General features: G+C 47.3%; 1 protein-coding gene across 6 annotated transcripts in view; it reads right to left on the bottom strand.

Annotated features, from left to right (window-relative positions):
• Window positions 1-7,847: 7,847 nt before the first annotated feature.
• The window catches only part of LOC140911037 (myosin-IIIb-like), a 155,083-nt gene continuing 144,838 nt past the window's right edge, over window positions 7,848-18,092 (bottom strand). For 4 of the 6 annotated variants that reach the window (XR_012158817.1, XR_012158820.1, XR_012158821.1 and 1 more), the window contains one exon: window positions 7,848-8,497. The gene's annotated coding sequence lies outside the window, so the exon portion shown is untranslated. Of the gene's footprint in view, window positions 8,498-9,585; window positions 9,685-15,688; window positions 16,974-18,092 lie in introns of those variants that run through there. The other 2 variants (XR_012158819.1, XR_012158818.1) reach the window with 2 other exon arrangements.

The raw sequence follows: 18,092 nt of genomic DNA, 5'->3' as shown, positions 1-18,092 counted from the left end.
GACAATCTAGCCAGCTTTCTAGCCACCTTATAGTCAATTCATCCAATCCATACTTTTTTAACTTGCTGGCAAGAATACTGTGGGAGACCATATCAAAAGCTTTGCTAAAGTCAAGGTATATCACATCCACCACTTTCCCCATATCCACTGAGCAAAGTTATCTCATCATAGAAGGCAATCAGGTTGGTCAGGCATGACTTGCCTTTGGTGAATCCATGTTGACTGTTCCTGATCACCTTCCTCTCCTCCAAGTGCTTCAAAATGGATTCCCTGAGGACCTGCTCTGTGATTTTGCCAGGGACTGAAGTGAAGCTGACTGGCCTGTAGTTACCCGGGTTCTCTTTTTTCTCTTTTTAAAATATGGGCACTATATTTGCCTTGAATATATATCTTGCATACTGCATGCAGATGTGGTCATCCCATCTCAAAAAAGATATATTGGAATTGGAAAAGGTTCAGAAAAGGGCAACAAAAATGATTAGGGGTATGGAACAGCTTCCGTATGAGGAGAGATTAAGAAGATTGGGACTTTTCAGCTTGGAAAAGAAACAACTAAGGAGGGATATGATAGACGTCTATAAAATCATGACTGGTGTTGAGAAAGTAAATGGGGAAGTGTTATTTACTCCTTCTCAAAACACAAAAACTAGGGATCACCAATTGAAATGAATAGGCAGCAGTTTAAAAACAAATAAAAGGAGGTATTTCTTCACACAATGCAGAGTCAACCTGTTGCAAAACAGTGGAGGTCTCCAAAGGGCACTGAACACTCCTGGGCTCAGCGCTGGGCAGGGGCACACAGCCAAGAAAGGATGGATGGGTTGCAGGACTTCAGCCCAGCACACCATATGAAGCCTCTCAGGGCATGTCTACACTGCACCCTAAACTTGTGTCTCTGGGCTCATGTTTGTGGACTCAGTGTTTCCAAGCCCACACTCCATTGTAAACCTGGGCTTCCAATTGCTGGACCCGAGTCTCACAACGGTGTTAACACGTCCACATGGCACTAGACAGACTTTCTGACTCGGGTTTGCAACTTGAGCTGCATTCACACTGCAAGATGGCAGGGCTTGGACCTGAAGCCCAGTGGGACTTGGCTCAGTCCATGGGCTTGGGTCCTGAGGGCTTACTGACTCAAATCAGAAAGATTTGAGTGTGGACAATAAAGGGGTTTGGGCTTAAACCTGAATCTGAGCTTGGGTTTACAATGCAGTGTAGACATAGAATCATAGATTCATAGAATATCAGGCTTGGAAGGGACCTCAGGAGGTCATCTAGTCCAACCCCCTGCTCAAAGCAGGACCAATCCCCAACTAAATCATCCCAGCCAGGGCTTTGTCAAGCCTGACCTTAAAAACCTCAAAGGAAGGAGATTCCACCACCTCCCTAGGTAACGCATTCCAGTGTTTCACCACCCTCCTAGTGAAAAAGTTTTTCCTAATATCCAACTAAACCTCCCCCACTGCAACTTGAGACCATGACTCCTTGTTCTGTCATCTGCTACCACTGAGAACAGTCTAGATCCATCCTCTTTGGAACCCCCCTTCAGGTAGTTGAAAGCAGCTATCAAATCCCCCCTCATTCTTCTCTTCCGCAGACTAAACATACCCTTGATGTCAGAGCACATGGAGCAGTTCCACATTCAGGCAAACTGAACAGTTAGAAATCAAAATAAATAATAAAACATCCTCCCACCACATCCTTTGGTCTTGCTACAGACCCAGAATCTCCTGGTCAGTGCAGCCACTTCATCCCACAGTGAGGGAAGAGAACAGGCAGGGCTAGATTCTGCAGAACAGACTCAGGGTCCCCGTATGCTTGGGGGCAGGAATGCTACTTCCAGAGAGAAGGAGGAGGAAAGGGGAAAGGCTGAGGCAGGGTTTACAGTTCCCATTAGGGATCCTGAGGCAACTTATCTTTCTACTATATTGTAGCACGGGGTTGGAGTAGATGACCTCCTGAGGTCCCTTCCAACCCTGATGGTCTATGATTCTATGGTTAGAACGTTCAGAGAGAGAGAGAGAGAGAGAGACACAGACAGACAGTCTCTAAGGTGCCACAAGTACTCCTTTTCTTTTTGCAAAGACAGACTAACATGGCTGCTACTCTGAAACCTACTCTTTGAGTATGGTCCGTCAGGCTTCTCTCTCTCTTTGTGATGCTGGCTGCTCCTGTGTCTAACCAATTTATTTGATGAAGTGAGCTGTAGCTCACGAAAGCTCATGCTCAAATAAATTGGTTAGTCTCTAAGGTGCCACAAGTACTCCTTTTCTTTTCTCAGAGAGTAGTTATCAATGGTTCACTGTCAATCTGGGAGGGCGTATCCAGGGGGTCTCACAGGGGGTCTGTCCTGGGGTCAGTACTGTTCGGTATTTTCATTAATAACTTGGATGATGGAATGGAAAATAGACTTATAAAATTTGCAGACAACATCAAGTTGGGAGGGCTTGCAACACTTTGGATAACAGGATTATAATTCAGAAGGATCTGAAATCAAGGTACAATTCAATGAAGACAAGTGCAAAGTACTAAGGAAGGAAAAAATGTATTGCACAAATACAAAACAGGGAAAAACCTGGTAGGCAGCAGAGCTGTGGAAAAGGATGTGGGGGCGATAGTGGATCACAAACTGAATATGAATCAATAATGTGATGCAGTTGTGAAAAAAGCTAATATCATTCCAGGGTGTATTAACAGGAATGTTGTTTGTAAGACATGAGAGGGAATTCTCCTGCTCTACTCAGCATTGGTGAAGCCTCAGCTGGAGTACTGTGTCCAGCTCTGGGCTCCCCACTTTAACAAAGATGTGCACAAATTGAACATAAGAATGGCCATATTGGGTCAGACCAAAGGTCCATTTAGCCCAGTATCCTCTCTTCCGACAGTGGCCAAAGCCAGGTGCCCCAGAGGGAATGAACAGGACAGGTAATCATCAAGTGATCCATCTCCTGTCACCCATTACCAGCTTCTGGCAAACAAAGGCTAGGGACACCATCCCTGTCCATCCTGGCTAATAGCCATTGATGGATCTATCCTCCATGAACTTATCTAGTTCTTTTTTGAACCCTGTTATAATCTTGCCCTTCACAACATCCTCTGGCAAAGAGTTCCACAGGTTGACTGTGCATTGTGTGAAGAAATATTTCCTTTTGTTTGTTTTAAACCTGCTGCCTATTCATTTCATTTGGTGACCCATAGTTCTTGTATTATGAGGAGTAAATAATACTTCCTTATTTACTTTCTCAACACCAGTCAAGATTTTATAGACTTCTATATCAATTGGAGAGAGTCCAGAAGAGAGCAACAAAATGATAACAGGTTTAGTCAACCTGACTGATGAAGAATGGTTAAAAACCTGGATATGTTTAGTCTTGAGAGAAGAAGACTGAGGGGGCACCTGATAACAACCTTCAAATATATTAAGGGCTGTTTTAAAGAGGACCATGACCAATTGTTCTCCATGTCCACTAAGGGTAGGACACTTAGTAATTGTCTGAGTCTGCAGCAAGGGAGGGTCAGATTAGATATTAGGAAAAACTTTTAAACTATGAGGGCAGTTAAATTCTGGGACAGGTGACCTGGGAAGGCTGTGGAATCCCTGTCATTAGAGGCTTCTAAGAGCAGCTTAAACAAACACCTGTCAGGAATAATCTAGATCAATAGTTCTCAAAAAAAGTTTCTTGGAACACTTGAAAATTTCTAAGGGCCTCAGTGGACCAACATCTTTCCAAATGTTGTTTGTCCCGTTAGCTAACTATTGTAAAGCACTTTGGATAAAAGCGCTATATAAAAAAAACCTTAATAATAAACATTTTTTTGTTCTACAAATAAAAGCACACAACTCATATTTTAATATCAGTAGTCTTTCTAATGTGATGGATGTGCCCTCTCTCCCCTGCTGAGGCAGCCCCCAAACTAGAGCTGGGAAGAAGGCAGGTATCTCCCCCTCCCCAGCAGCCACAGAGCTGAAGCTGGGAAGGAGAGGGGGGGTCTCTCCTTCTCTCCCCAGTCACAGCAGCCACAAACCTGGGGCTGGGGAGGAGGGCCATCGCTCCCCGGCAGCCACAACCCTGAAAGCTGGGGAAAGTCACCTCTTTCCCTGGCTGCTGCAGCCCTGCATGTCCCAAATTCCCTTCACCCCACTGCGCCCTCTCACCTACCGCTTTCTGCTTATTGCCCCCAAGGCCATCACCTCACCTTACATGTGTGTCTTCTCAAGGGTCCAGGCACCTAATTAGTGGAGCCACGCCTGCACGGCTCCACTAATTAGGTGGGTGACCCTTCATTCTCTTGTGTGCGGCTGCCCAGACATGCATCTTAGACGGAACTATCCACAGAACACCTGAATGGAGCTTGCAGACCACTAGTGGTCTGCGGACCACAGTTTGAGAACCTCTGGTGTAGATCTACTTAATCCTGCCTCAGCACAGGGGGATGGACTAGATATCTTTCTGAGGTCCCTTCCATACCTACAGTTCTCTGAGTCTATGATAATGTGCCAGTAAATATTCATGGAGAGTCACAGGGGGTGGGGAGGTACCAGAGAAAGGCAACAGTGAACAGGATCCTAATCTTCACCAAAGGAGAGGAGCAATCCTTGCAAGTGCTGTCTGTGAACTCTCATCTCTTTCCCTCGAAAACACCATCTCACACCCCTTGTGCTGTCTGTAACCTTGGTGAAGTGTTTCTCATGTCTCTGGAAGGGCCACAGCCCCAGACACGGCACACCTTACAGGACAGGACTCCTTAGGCTGTAGAGGAAGGATAGCCAAGTGATTAGGTCTCAAATATGGGCCTTGGGAGACTCAGGTTCAATTCCTTGCACAGACTTCCTGTGGGACCTTGGGCAAGTCACTTAGGGTATGTTGACACTAGAGCTGGAAGGTGTCAATTCCAGCTCAAGAAGACATACCCACATTAGCTCTCATCAAGTGAGCTTGCTAAAAATAAAGTGTAGCCCCCAGAGCACGCGTGGCAGGAGGTGTTAGCCATCCTGAGTACAATCCCGTCTGAGACCACAGGTATGCACTCAAAGCAGCCAGCCCCTCCACAGCACCTATACCTTCTATTTCAGCAAAAACAACAAGGAGTCCTTGTGGCACCTTAGAGACTAACACATTTATTAGGGCACAAGCTTTTGTGGGCTAGAACCCACTTCATCAGATGCATGCAGTGGAAAACACAGTAGGAAGACACACACACACACACACACACACTAACAGAGAGAGAGAGAACGTGAAAAAATGGGTGTTGCCATAGCCCATGAAAGCTTATGCCCTAATAAATGTGCTAGTCTCTAAGGGCCACAAGGACTCCTCGTTCTTTTTGCTGATACAGACTAACACGGCTACCACTCTGAAACTTCTATTTCAGCGTGCTAACTCAATCAGCGTTAGTGTGTGGGTCTCCTCATGCCGGAATTTAACCTTCCAGTTCCAGCATAGACATACCCAGGGCTTGTCTGTGCCTCAGACCCCATTTGTAGAACAGGGATAATAGAAGTGCTGCCCTCACAACTCGTAAGGATAAATGCAGTCACAATTGTGAGGGGCCCCTCTCTTGTGGGCCCCTCTCTTCTTCCATCCAGGTGGCTTTGTTCAGCGCCTAGTGCCCTCGCCCACTTAGGTATTTCCTGAGATAGGCTCTACAAGGAGGGGATGACAGCCCCTTATTAATGCCCATTGCCTGTATCCCAAATCCAATCCAGACTGCATTCCCGGCTTCAACACAAAGGTTCATGCTTGGTTTTATGGTCTCATTTTTACAATGTAGATAGTCCTTTGGAAGGTCACACCAAGCACACACAGCGTACTTATCACCTTCACATTTCCAAAGCAGCATTCCCCACTCCAGGGTCTCCCATGCCCTGTGTCCTAGGTGCATGCATGGTAAGCCCTGGCTGGAGACTTAGCTTGAGTCCAGCTTGCTGACTACCTTCCATGCCTCTGATTCCTCTCTATATCAAAGGTGACTCGTTGACAAACACTGAACTGTCACATCACGCTAAAGAACCAAGAACTGGGAGCAAATAGCCAAGAGTGTGTAGAGGGTAATTGTACCATGAGTGAGGCAGATCTATAACCCCTTTGCACCACACGCAACCTATGTCCTTAGCCACAGTCACTATACAGTCCTCCCCATTCTAAGTTTCTGAGCAAATCACACCAGAGACACTTGATGGCTTTGTCTGGCAGATCTACAAAATGAAGGGGGTAAGTTAATAGTACACGTCACTCAACTGAGGAGCGCTAATGAATCTAGAGAAGGTTGTTATCTACCTGTGTATTTACATACGCTGGCTAGGCCTCAGCTCATGTAGTGCAGGAGAGCTGCTATAGTAAATGTCATCACACCATGCAGAGACTTGGGGTATGTCTACACTACGAAATTAGATCCAATTTATAGAAGTCGGTTTTTTAGAAATCGGTTTTATATATTTGAGTGTGTGTGTCCCCACAGAAAATGTTCTAAGTGCATTAAGTGCATTAACTCGGTGGAGTGCTTCCACAGTACCGAGGCTAGAGTCGACTTCCAGTGCGTTGCACTGTGGGTAGCTATCCCACAGTTCCCGCAGTCTCCGCTGCCCATTGGAATTCTGGGTTGAGATCCCAATGCCTGATGGGGCTAAAACATTGTCGGGGGTGGTTCTGGGTACATATAGTCAGGCCCCCGTTCCCTCCCTCCCTCCGTGAAAGCAAGGGCAGACAATCGTTTCATGCCTTTTTTCTTGAGTTACCTGTGCAGACGCTATACCACGGCAAGCATGGAGCCCACTCAGCTCACCGTATGTCTCCTGGGTGCTGGCAGACGTAGTACTGCATTGCTACACAGCAGCAGCAACCCATTGCCTTGTGGCAGCAGACGGTACAGGAGGACTGGTAGCCGTCATCGTCATGTCCGAGGTGCTCCTGGTCACCTCTGTGAGGTTGATCAGGAGCACCTGGGGAGACATGGGCGCAGGGACTAAATTTGGAGTGACTTGACCAGGTCATTCTCTTTAGTCCTGCAGTCAGTCCTATTGAACTGTCTTATGGTGAGCAGGCAGGTGATACGATTGCTAGCAGTCCTATTGCATCATCTTCTGTCGAGCAGCCATGAGATGTGGATGGCTTGCAGTCCTTCTGCACCGTCTGCTGGTGCAGTTTACTGACTCGCTTAGACCTCAGCGAAACCAGTATTCCCACTGTTATTACTGCTTGCTGTGCGCTCCACAATATCTGTGAGAGTAAGGGGGAGACGTTTATGGTGACTTATTCCTCTAGGTCACACTGCAGTCACTTGCAGAGAAGGTGCAGCGAGGTAAATCTAGCCATGTATCAATCAGAGGCCAGACCAACCTGCTTGTTCCAATAAGAACAATTACTTAGGTGCACCATTTCTTATTGGAACCCTCCGTGAAGTCCTGCCTGAAATACTCCTTGATGTAAAGCCACCCACTTTGTTGATTTTAATTCCCTGTAAGCCAACCCTGTAAGCCATGTCATCAGTCACCCCTCCCTCCGTCAGAGCAACGGAGAGGAATGAGTCCCCTAAACTTTATGGAGAGTAAAGGAGATGTTTATGGAGGGGTGGGCAGTTGAGGCAAATCGCCTGGCTGCTGGTTACGCGCAGCCAGACACCAGGGCGGTTAGAAGAGCACAGGAGGGCACGGTACGCATCAGAGAAGCTTTGAAAACCAGTTTCATGGCTGGACAGGCTACGGTGTGAAAGTTCTCTTTGTTTCTCCTTGATGAAACCCCTTGCCCCTTGGTTCACTCTACTTCCCTGTAAGCTAACCACCCTCCCCTCCTCCCTTCGATCACCGCTTGCAGAGGCAATAAAGTCATTGTTGCTTCACATTCATTCATTCTTTATTCATTCATCACACAAATAGGGGGATGACTACCAAGGTAGCCCAGGAGGGGTGGTGGAGGAGGGAAGGAAAATGCCACACAGCACTTTAAAAGTTTACAACTTTAAAATTTATTGAATGCCAGCCTTCTGTTTTTTGGGCAATCCTCTGTGGTGGAGTGGCTGATTGGCCGGAGGCCGCCCCACCGTGTTCTTGGGCATCTGGGTGTGGAGGCTATGGAACTTGGGGAGGAGGGCGGTTGGTTACAGAGGGGCAGCAGTGGCAGTCTGTGCTCCAGCTGCCTTTGCTGCAGCTCAACCATACACTGGAGCATATTGGTTTGGTCCTCCAGCAGCCTCAGCATTGAATCCTGCCTCCTCTCATCACGCTGCCGCCACATTTGAGCTTCAGCCCTGTCTTCAGCCCGCCACTTACTCTCTTCAGCCTGCCACTTACTCTCTTCAGCCCGCCACCTCTCCTCCCGGTCATTTTGTGCTTTCCTGCACTCTGACATTATTTGCCTCCACGCATTCGTCTGTGCTCTGTCAGTGGGGGAGGACAGCATGAGCTCAGAGAACATTTCATCATGAGTATGGTTTTTTATCTTTCTAATCTTCATTAGCCTCTGGGAAGGAGAAGATCCTGTGATCATTGAAACACATGCAGCTGGTGGAGAAAAAAAAAAAGGGACAGCGGTATTTAAAAAGACACATTTTTATAAAACAATGGCTACAGTCTTTCAGAGTAAACCTTGCTGTTAACATTACATACATAGCACATGTGCTTTCGTTACAAGGTCGCATTTTGCCTCCCCCCACCACGTGGCTACCCCCCTCAATCTTCCCCCCTCCCCGTGGCTAACAGGGCGGAACATTTCTGTTCAGCCACAGGCAAACAGCCCAGCAGGAACGGGCACCTCTGCATGTCCCCTTAAGAAAAGCACCCTATTTCAACCAGGTGACCATGAATGATATCACTCTCCTGAGAATAACACAGAGAGATAAAGAACGGATGTTGTTTGAACGCCAGCAAACATACACTGCAATGCTTTGTTGCACAATGATTCCCGAGTACGTGCTACTGGCCTGGAGCGGTAAAGTGTCCTACCATGGAGGAAGCAATAAGGCTGCCCTCCCCAGAACCTTTTGCAAAGGCTTTGGGAGTACATCTAGGAGAGCCGCGAATGCCAGGGCAAATTAATCCTTTCACATGCTTGCTTTTAAACCATGTATAGTATTTTAAAAGGTACAGTCACTGGAGGTCCCTTCTTCACCTGCCGGGTCCAGTAGGCAGCCTTGGGTCGGTTCGAGGGGTACTGGCTCCAGGTCCAGGGTGAGAAACAGTTCCTGGCTGTCGGGAAAACCGGTTTCTCTGCTTGCTTGCTGTGAGCTACCTACAACCTCATCAGCATCTTCTTCGTCCCCAAAACCTGCTTCCGTGTTGCCTCCATCTCCATTGAAGGAGTCAAACAACACGGCTGGGGTAGTGGTGGCTGAACCCCCTAAAATGGCATGCAGCTCATCATAGAAGCGGCATGTTTGGGACTCTGACCCGGAGCAGCCGTTCGCCTCTCTGTTTTTCTGGTAGGCTTGCCTCAGCTCCTTAAGTTTCACGCGGCACTGCTTCGGGTCCCTGTTATGGCCTCTGTCCTTCATGCCCTGGGAGATTTTGGCAAAGGTTTTGGCATTTCGAAAACTGGAACGGAGTTCTGATAGCACGGATTCCTCTCCCCAAACAGCGATCAGATCCCGTACCTCCCGTTCAGTCCATGCTGGAGCTCTTTTGCGATTCTGGGACTCCATCATGGTCACCTCTGCTGATGAGCTTTGCCTGGTCACCTGCAGCTTGCCACACTGGCCAAACAGGAAATGAGATTCAAAAGTTAGCGGTTCTTTTCCTGTCTACCTGGCCAGTGCACCTGAGTTGAGAGTGCTGTCCAGAGCGGTCACAATGGAGCACTCTGGGATAGCTCCCGGAGGCCAATACTGTCGAATTGTGTCCACAGTACCCCAAATTCGACCCGGCAAGGCCGATTTAAGTGCTAATCCACTTATCAGGGGTGGAGTAAGGAAATCGATTTTAAGAGCCCTTCAAGTAAAAAAAAAATGGCTTCATCGTGTGGACGGGTGCAGGTTTACATCAATTTAACGCTGCTAAATTCGACCTAAAGTCCTAGTGTAGACCAGGGCTTGGCCCACATAAGGGAACAGGGCTGGTCAATATCCTGTCCTGGCTAGGGTTAGCAAATGACTCCCTGAGCCAGAATCTCTGCAAATAGCTTCACTATTTGTCAGGAGGTGCCCCATCATGGGGCTGCATAATTTACAGATTATGGCTGTTCATACACTGCTTCTCAACCAGATTGCTATTCGCAGTATGTGGTTGGTCACCTCTGTCACACGGAATGGTTTCCTCTTCCCAATTGGATAAGGAAGCGTTTAAACTAGGAGATAAAGGCTAAGAGTCTCTGTCTGGAGCCTGGTATTGTTTGGGACTCTGTACATGAATAAAACATCCCTGCGACAGTGATTGGCTGCTAGCAAATTATGCAGAATGCACTGCCCCATAGGGATAATCACTGGTGTTTTGAGGACTGCTGTTCACTTCCTGCAACGCTGAGCATGCCGAACTTTCCCAAGTAGCGAATAATTCAATCCCACGAATCAGAACATGGCACTTTTACTTGCAAAAAACATGCACCATTTTTTTTTAACTGTGCAAGCAACCGTGAGGAGGAGCAGCTAAGCAGAGACCAGCATGGTGGCATTTGAGTAAAGCCCCTATCCCATTAGAGGGTCCTGTAGACAGCAGGAAATGCCCCTCTCAGTTCCTCTGTATTACGCTAATGAAAGGTGGCCACAGGGGCGGGGAGGCTGATGCCCCAGAATACAGGCAAGTTCTGAGCATTGCTAAAGGACAGTGTGTCATTCAGAAGGTTGGGAAACGCTGCTCTTTCCCAATTCCCCACAACTGTAAACTCTGTCCCCACCAATGTACGCAATTCACTGGTTACAGAGTGCAGAGACACAATGAGCTGATCAGAGCACTGTGAGTCACTAACATCATCACACTTTGTGTTCCATTGTGACTTACTTTATAAATATTTCCTCTATAAAGGGAAGGAGAGGTGACTAAAAAAGCCAGCCTTTAGAGACATTTTAAAGGTCATGAACTCAGTAATCACAAAGATCTCAGCTAAGCAAGAAAAGTAAAAGCTTTAACTTTTAGTTTTAGTAACTAGGGTTAGTAAAGGCCTTAACTGGAGCACTGTCACGGATGGGTATAAACTGTTCAGGAAGGAAGGGTGGGGGAGAAAAGGTGGAGGAGTTGCACTGTATGTAAGGGAGCGGTATGATTGCTCAGAGCTTCAGTATGAAACTGAGAACAGCCTGTTCAGAGTCTTTGGGTGAAGTTTAGAGGTAAGAGCAACAAGGGTGATGTCGTGGTGGGTGTCTGCTACAGACCACCCGACCAGGAGGATGAGGTAGATGAGGCTTTATTTGGACAATTAACAGAAGTTTCCAGATCATAGGCCCTGATTCTCATGGGGGACTTCAATCACCCTGACATAGAATCATAGAATCATAGAATATCAGGGTTGGAAGGGACCCCAGAAGGTCATCTAGTCCAACCCCCTGCTCAAAGCAGGACCAATTCCCAGTTAAATCATCCCAGCCAGGGCTTTGTCAAGCCTGACCTTAAAAACCTCTAAGGAAGGAGATTCTACCACCTCCCTAGGTAACGCATTCCAGTGTTTCACCACCCTCTTAGTGAAAAAGTTTTTCCTAATATCCAATCTAAACCTCCCCCACTGCAACTTGAGACCATTACTCCTCGTTCTGTCATCTGCTACCATTGAGAACAGTCTAGAGCCATCCTCTTTGGAACCCCCTTTCAGGTAGTTGAAAGCAGCTATCAAATCCCCCCTCATTCTTCTCTTCTGCAGGCTAAACAATCCCAGCTCCCTCAGCCTCTCCTCATAAGTCATGTGTTCCAGTCCCCTAATCATTTTTGTTACATCTTCTGAGAGAGCAATGCAGCAGTGCACAGACAATCCAGGAAGTTTTTGGAGAGTGTTGGGGACAACTTCCTGGTGCAAGCGCTGGAGGAACCAACTAGGGGCCGTGCTCCTCTTGACCTGCTGCTTACGAACAGGGAAGAATTGGTAGGGGAAGTAGAAGTGGGTGACAACCTGGGCAGCAATGACCATGAGATGGTCAAGTTCAGGATCCTGACAAAAGGAAGAAAGGAGAGCAGTAGAATATGGACCCCAGACTTCAGAAAAGCAGACTTTGACTCCCTCAGGAAACTGATGGGCAGGATCCCCTGGGAGACTAATATGAGGGGAAAAAGGAGTCCAGGAACAAACCATCCCGATGTGCAGAAAGAATAGCAAATATGGCAGGTGACCAGCTTGGCTTAACAGAGAAATCTTCAGTGAACTTGAACACAAAAAGGAAACTTACAAGAAGTGAAAACTTGGACAGATGACTACAGAGGAGTATAAAATATTGCTCAAGCACCATACTACCCTTCAGCCTTCTTTTTGCTAGACTAAACAAGCCAAACTCTTTGTCTCCTCATAACATAGGCCCTCCATTTCCATGACCATCCTAGTAACTCTTCTCTGCACCTGTTCCAGTCTGAGTTCAATTTTCCTGACCATGGGAGATCAGAATTGTACACTGTATTGCAGATAAGGTCTTACCAGTGCCTTGTACAATGCTTCTCTCTTGCTACTCACCACTGGAAATGCCTTACCTGATACATCCTAAGATGGCATTTGAGTTTTTCACAGCTGCATCACACTGGTAGTTCATAATTACCCTATGATTGACCTACATATCCAAGTCTCTCTCCTCCTCTCTCTCTGTCACTTCCAACTGATGAGCCCCCAGTCTCTAGCAGAAATTCTTATTATTAGACCCTAAATGCATGGAACCCCACAAGGTAAGAATATGGACAGCAAAGAGAAAGAGAATACAAATATTGACTGGAGTAGTAGTCAGATAACCATTACACTTAGTGAAAGAACTACATCCAATCCAGCTAGAAAACTGGGTGCGCACGGGCAGCATGTGACGCCTGCATTTGGGGAGTCTAGGTCTGAGTGCTGGAAGCTCCCTAGAAGTGGGGGTGGGGGGACCATCTGTGCCCAGAGAGTGGCCCTACCCCCTGCTCTGCCCCGAGGTCCACTCCCCACTCAGCCTCCTCCCCCTGAGGCCCCACCCACATTCCACTCCCACTCTGCCCCAGGCCCTGCTCCTGCTTGGCCCCCACCCCTGAGGGCCACCCTTCCCACCGCTCACACCTCTTCGCCCCCTCCCCCATCAGGCCCCCAAGTACAAAAACTTGGGGAGGGGGCATTCGCTGCCCCCAGGCACCCCTAATTGCTGCCAGCTGCTTACCAGAATTCTCCAAAGGGCTCTAGGCCTGGTGGAGCTGGCAGGGGATCTTCCTGGCCATTGCAGTCGGTATTATTCAGCGGGGTGTGGATCAGGAGAGGGGGTGAAGAGGCGCAAGTGGCGGGCAGGGGGACCATGGGGGAAGGGGCGAGGAAGCGTGAGTGGCAGGCAACGGAGGGCCATGGGGGAAGGGGCACAAGCGGCAGGCAGGAGGGTCTTGGGGAAGGGGTGGAGCAGGGACAGGAAGAGGCAGAAGATGGCAGGGCCTCAGGAGGAAGAGGTGGATTGGGAGTGGGAATAGGAGCATTGCAGGCAGGGCCACAGGGGAAGAGCGGAATGCGGGAGCGGGGCCTCGAGGCAGAGCCATGGCCCGGGTGCCCTTTCGGTGGCAGTGGTCCAAAGGGAGGTGCGGCACATCCTGTTTGGGGATGCTTAGCCTCCCCTGAGCTCTTATACCTGCCACCCATGTGCGTGTGGTCTAAGGTAAACAACTGCCAGGCTTGTGCAGGCATGCAAGGAGTCTGGGCAATAAACTGGAGGCACTGGAACTACTGTGCAACAGGAAGCCAAGCCAGGTATTCTAGGGATTAGAGAAACATGGCGGAACAGAACTCATGACTGGAATACAGGTATTGAGGACATGTGCTGTTTAGGAGAAATAGGAACAAAGGTAAAGACGGTGGGGTAGCATTCTCTGTAGTTAACTGTAAAGAAATACAAAGGGATAATATGGACAATAAAGATTCTGTTTGGGAAGAGATTGTAAAAGAGGTTCTGGTGGGAGAGTGTTCTGGGGTGTGCTACAGACCCTGAGCATCAGACTCAGATATGGATAGTGATCTCTTTAATATTATTAGAGATAGAAATACTTTTGGGAATTGTGTCAATGGGAGACTAACTTCCCAGACATATTTCAGAGTAACAGTCGTGTTAGTCTGTATTCGCAAAAAGAAAAGGAGGACTTGTGGCACTTAGAGACTAACCAGTTTATTTGAGCATAAGCTTTCGTGAGCTACAGCTCACTTCATCGGATGCATACTGTGGAAAGAACAGAAGATCTTTTTATACATACAAAGCATGAAAAAATGGGTGTTTACCACTACAAAAGGTTTTCTCTCCCCCACCCCACTCTCCTGCTGGTAATAGCTTATCTAAAGTGATCACTCTCCTTACAATGTGTATGATAATCAAGGTGGGCCATTTCCAGCACAAATCCAGGGTTTAACAAGAACGTCTGAGGAGGGGATAGGGGGTAGGAAAAAACAAATTAATTCCAATTCAACAGTCTCTCGCTGGAGTCTGGATTTGAAGTTTTTTTGTTGTAATATCGCAACTTTCATGTCTGTAATCGCGTGACCAGAGAGATTGAAGTGTTCTCCGACTGGTTTATGAATGTTATAATTCTTGACATCTGATTTGTGTCCATTTATTCTTTTACGTAGAGACTGTCCAGTTTGACCAATGTACATGGCAGAGGGGCATTGCTGGCACATGATGGCACATGATGGCACATTGGTGGATGTGCAGGTGAACGAACCTCTGATAGTGTGGCTGATGTTATTAGGCCCTATGATGGTGTCCCCTGAATAGATATGTGGGCACCATTGGCAACAGGCTTTGTTGCAAGGATAGGTTCCTGGGTTACTGGTTCTGTTGTGTGGTATGTGGTTGCTGGTGAGTATTTGCTTCAGGTTGGGGGGCTGTCTGTAGGCAAGGACTGGCCTGTCTCCCAAGATTTGTGAGAGTGTTGGGTCATCCTTCAGGATAGGTTGTAGATCCTTAATAATGCGTTGGAGGGGTTTTAGTTGGGGGCTGAAGGTGACGGCTAGTGGCATCCTGTTATTTTCTTTGTTAGGCCTGTCCTGTAGTAGGAGACTTCTGGGGACTCTTCTGGCTCTATCAATCTGTTTCTTCACTTCCGCAGGTGGGTATTGTAGTTGTAAGAATGCTTGATAGAGCTCTTGTAGGTGTTTGTCTCTGCCTGAGGGGTTGGAGCAAATGCGGTTGTATCACAAAACTTGGATGTAGACAATGGATCATGTGGTGTGGTCAGGGTGAAAGCTGGAGGCATGTAGGTAGGAATAGCGGTCAGTAGGTTTCCGGTATAGGGTGTTGTTTATGTGACCATCGTTTATTAGCACTGTAGTGTCCAGGAAGTGGATCTCTTGTGTGGACTGGACCAGGCTGAGGTTGATGGTGGGATGGAAATTGTTGAAATCATGGTGGAATTCCTCAAGGGCTTCTTTTCCATGGGTCCAGATGATGAAGATGTCATCAATATAGCGCAAGTAGAGTAGGGGCGTTAGGGGATGAGAGCTGAGGAAACGTTGTTCTAAGTCAGCCATAAAAATGTTGGCATACTGTGGGGCCATGCGGGTACCCATAGCAGTGCCGCTGATTTGAAGGTATACATTGTCCCCAAATGTAAAATAGTTATGGGTAAGGAGAAAGTCACAAAGTTCAGCCACCAGGTTAGCCATGACATTATTGGGGATAGTGTTCTTGACGGCTTGTAGTCTATCTTTGTGTGGAATGTTGGTGTAGAGGGCTTCTACATCCATAGTGGCCAGGATGGTGTTATCAGGAAGATCACCGATGGATTGTAGTTTCCCCAGAAAGTCAGTGGTGTCTCGAAGGTAGCTGGGAGTGCTGGTAGCGTAGGGCCTGAGGAGGGAATCTACATAACCAGACAATCCTGCTGTCAGGGTGCCAATGCCTGAAATGATGGGGCGCCCAGGATTTCCAGGTTTATGGATCTTGGGTAGTAGACAGAATATCCCAGGTCGGGGTTCCAGGGGTGTGTCTGTGCGGATTTGATCTTGTGCTTTTTCAGGAAGTTTCTTGAGCAAATGCTATAGTTTCTTTTGGTAACTCTCAGTGGGATCAGAGGGTAACGGCTTGTAGAAAGTGGTGTTGGAGAGCTGCCGAGCAGCCTCTTGTTCATATTCCGATCTATTCATGATGACAACAGCTCCTCCTTTGTCAGCCTTTTTGATTATGATGTCAGAGTTGTTTCTGAGGCTGTGGATGGCATTGCGTTCCGCACGGCTGAGGTTGTGGGGCAAGTGATGCTGCTTTTTCACAATTTCAGCCCGTGCACGTCGGCGGAAGCACTCTATGTAGAAGTCCAGTCTGCTGTCTCGACCTTCAGGAGGAGTCCACCTAGAATCCTTCTTTTTGTAGTGTTGGTAGGGAGGTCTCTGTGGATTAGTATGTTGTTCAGAGGTGTGATGGAAATATTTCTTGAGTCGGAGACGTCGAAAATAGGATTCTAGGTCACCACAGAACTGTATCATGTTCGCGGGGGTGGAGGGGCAGAAGGAGAGGCCCTGAGATAAGACAGCTGCTTCTGCTGGGCTGAGAGTATCGTTGGATAGGTTAACAATATTGCTGGGTGGGTTGAGGGAACCATTGCTGTGGCCCCTTGTGGCATGTTGTAGTTTAGAAAGTTTAGTGTCCTTTTTCTTTTGTAGAGAAGCAAAGTGTGTGTTGTAAATGGCTTGTCTAGTTTTAGTAAAGTCCAGCCATGAGGAAGTTTGTGTGGAAGGTTGTTTTTTTATGAGAGTATCCATTTTTGAGAGCTCATTCTTTATCTTTCCCTATTTGCTGTAGAGGATATTGATGAGGTGGTTCTGCAGTTTCTTTGAGAGCGTGTGGCACAAGCTGTCAGCATAGTCTGTGTGGTGTGTAGATTGTAATGGATTTTTTACCTTCAGTCCTTTTGGTACGATGTCCATCTGTTTGCATTTGGAAAGGAAGATGATGTCTGTCTGTATCTGTACAAGTTTTTTCATGCAGTTGATAGATTTCCACTCCATACGGCTAAATGCAGTGCCTTGCATAATGACAGGTTTCAGAGTAGCAGCCGTGTTAGTCTGTATTCGCAAAAAGAAAAGGAGGACTTGTGGCACCTTAGAGACTAACCAATTTATTTGAGCATAAGCTTTCGTGAGCTACAGCTCACTTCATCGGATGCATACTGTGGAAAGAATAGAAGATCTTTTTATACACACAAAGCATGAAAAAATGGGTGTTTACCACTACAAAAGGTTTTCTGTCCCCCCACCCCACTCTCCTGCTGGTAATAGCTTATCTAAAGTGATCACTCTCCTTACAATGTGTATGATAATCAAGTTGGGCCATTTCCAGACATAGATTGGAGAATTGGTCATAGATTGAAGAGAAGAGAAGAGTAAGGGGGGATTTGATAGCTGCCTTCAACTACCTGAAGGGGGGCTCCAAAGAGGATGGAGCTAGGCTGTTCTCAGTGGTGGCAGATGACAGAACAAGGAGCAATGGTCTCAAGCTGCAGTGCGGGAGGTCTAGGTTGGGTTTTAGGAAACACTATTTCACTGGGAGGGTGGTGAAGCACTGGAATGGGTTACCTAGGCAGGTGGTGGAATCTCCGTCCTTAGAGGTTTTTAAGGCCTGGCTTGACAAAGCCCCGGCTGGGATGATTTAGTTGGTGTTGGTCTTGCTTTGAGCAGGGGATTGGTCTAGATGACCTCCTGAGGTCTCTTCCAACCCTGATATTCTATGATTCTATGAATAAATGCTACTAACACTGGTAGGGCTCACTTATTCCTGGATGCAATAGATGACAGTTGTGTTAATTGAATAGTCACTTGAACCAACAAGAGGTGATGAAATTTTAGACTTAGTTTTGGGGAGTAGTGAGGACACCATAGAAGAGCTACTCATAGGCAATAACTTTGGCTCAAGTGATTGTGACTTGATCATTAAAACCAGTTCATCAGCTATAATTTTTTATTTCAAAAGGGCAGACTTTGGGAAGCTAAGGGAATTAGTGAAATACATCAACTGGAGTGAAGAGCTTGAGAACTTAAATGCAGAGG

The sequence above is a fragment of the Lepidochelys kempii genome, chromosome 5, assembly GCF_965140265.1.
Source record: "Lepidochelys kempii isolate rLepKem1 chromosome 5, rLepKem1.hap2, whole genome shotgun sequence".
Classification (NCBI taxonomy): domain Eukaryota; kingdom Metazoa; phylum Chordata; order Testudines; family Cheloniidae; genus Lepidochelys; species Lepidochelys kempii.
This window is presented reverse-complemented; position numbering and strand designations above follow the sequence as displayed.